General features: G+C 36.9%; 1 protein-coding gene across 1 annotated transcript in view; it reads right to left on the bottom strand.

Annotated features, from left to right (window-relative positions):
* Positions 1 to 2115, bottom strand: part of col14a1b (collagen, type XIV, alpha 1b) — a 64573-nt gene that overhangs the window by 27385 nt on the left and 35073 nt on the right. The gene's annotated exons all lie outside the window — the stretch shown is intronic.

Below are 2115 nucleotides of genomic sequence, written 5' to 3'. Positions count from 1 at the left end.
TAATTCATTATCTTCTTGTCGATCCACCAGTTCACATTTACAACTGCGTGTTTTCTGCTTTGGTCTAAACAAAGAGCAGAAAATGCAAATTCATTCTCTGCCAGCAGGTGGCGCTTTTCACCAGGAATATAGCCGTTTCCCCGGTAACCGCAGTAAACAAAGTTTGAAACTTGCAGCGCTCATATTTAATCAATTAATCCAGTGGTTCTCAAACCTGTCCTGGAGTAGCCCCAGCACTGCACATTTTGTGTCTCCCTCATCTATCACACCTGATTCAACTCATCAGCTCATTAGAGGAGACTGCAAGACCTGAAAATATTTAAACGGGATGATAGCGGGATATAATGGTAAAATACGGCAGAATCCCGGTGTCCTGACATCCTACCCGTCAGATTGTCCTACCAGAGTTTACTGTGCATGCGCACATCAATATTGCGTCCTTTTTCTCATGCTGAATAACAATATTTAATATATCTGCATTACTGTAAGGGTAGGTTTAGGGTTGGGGTAGGTGTAGGTGTAGACTTTAAGTGTGTGTGTGTGTGTGTTGACATCTACTGCACTGTACATCAGTATCAGGTAAAGCGTGTGAACTCTTCTGAAAGTAAAGCGGTACTGGTCTCATATGTGAACACGATCAGACATCTGTCAAACGACGCTGTGAATCATGTTTATACGCTGCATGTTTCAGACTCTAAATGAGGCGTTTTGTTCAGTGACCTATAATCACATGAAGCCTCACCACTGACATGCCAAAGTTACAATCACCTGACAGCATTCCATAGACTGCCATCGCTTTATATACAGCTAGTTACTATAACCAAACAATACAATTATTAATTTTTACAATTAAACTATGTGCTTTCATGCACTGGTCAGTTTTTGGTGTGTTTTGCTTCCATTTCATGTCTCTTTTTTATAGTGGACTAGAAAACATCCAAAATACACATTAAGTGTTTTTTATATATATATATATATATATATGCCTATACAGTTTTTATTGATTTTATTTCCATTGTAGTTTTAATTATTTTAGTATATAAAGTTAAACTAAATTAAAATGAGAAATGTTGCCTTAGCAACTAGCTGAAATAAAAAAAAATTGTTTTTTTATATTTTATTTTATTTCAGTTAAAGTTTATTTTATTTCAAGTAAGAAAAACAAAATTGTTTTTTAATGGTTTAACATTTTTAATTGGTTTAAAATGTTAAAGTTTTTAGATTTAGCTTGGGTTCACTATAATAACCCTGATTCACACGATTGATACCTGATTTATTCAACATTTTACTCCTAAAAACATGGTGAAAATGTGTTTGTTTTCATTACACATTAATGAATAAATCTGTATATATCAAATTAATTTCCAAGTGTCATGTTTGTGATTTTTATTGATGTAAGCTATTCTTTCTGACCTTTAAATCTAAACATACTCGTGATTTTATGACATCAATTACTGCTTTATTTAATCAGAAACACAATCTTAATGTTATTTGTGTATTTTACTTTCATTTTATTACAAGTAGGCCTACAGCGCCCCCTAAATAAATAAAAGGCCTCACCGGACGGGCGTTAGGACTCTTTACTCTCATCACACACCGGACGCCTCATTCTGTACTTGTATTCTCAGATTAAATTTGGCGATCCACAGGCAAAGTTCATTCAGCAAGGCATATCGGCATAATTTTTGATATCGGGCCGTTACCGATGTTTACTAAGTTCCGATAATATCGTGCATCCCTAAAAATGACACTTGCATTTAAATCAGCACCATTTGCAATGTCTATATATATATTCAGGTTATAATCATACGTTTGAAGACATGTAGGAGAGCATGGATAGTCAGATTCAGACGCTCACCGTCTGTTCGGCGCGGTCTCCTCGTGTGCTGATGTACGACACTCGGTACTGACGCACGTTTGGACCCAGCAGATCCCATGATACACGCATGCTGAAGGTCGTCATATCGCTCAGCTGCAGATTCCTGATGGCCAGACGCTGCACTGCGCGCACACACACACACACACACACACACATGTTGTGTTTCCATGTTTTATGGGGACATTCCATAGGCGTAATGGTTTTTATACTGTACAGACCGTATATTCTATTGCCCT

Source organism: Sinocyclocheilus rhinocerous, unplaced genomic scaffold (assembly GCF_001515625.1).
Source record: "Sinocyclocheilus rhinocerous isolate Xijiao unplaced genomic scaffold, SAMN03320098_v1.1 scaffold4088, whole genome shotgun sequence".
Classification (NCBI taxonomy): domain Eukaryota; kingdom Metazoa; phylum Chordata; class Actinopteri; order Cypriniformes; family Cyprinidae; genus Sinocyclocheilus; species Sinocyclocheilus rhinocerous.
The sequence above is the reverse complement of the archived record's forward strand: the minus strand, read 5'-3'. Positions and strand labels throughout refer to the sequence as shown.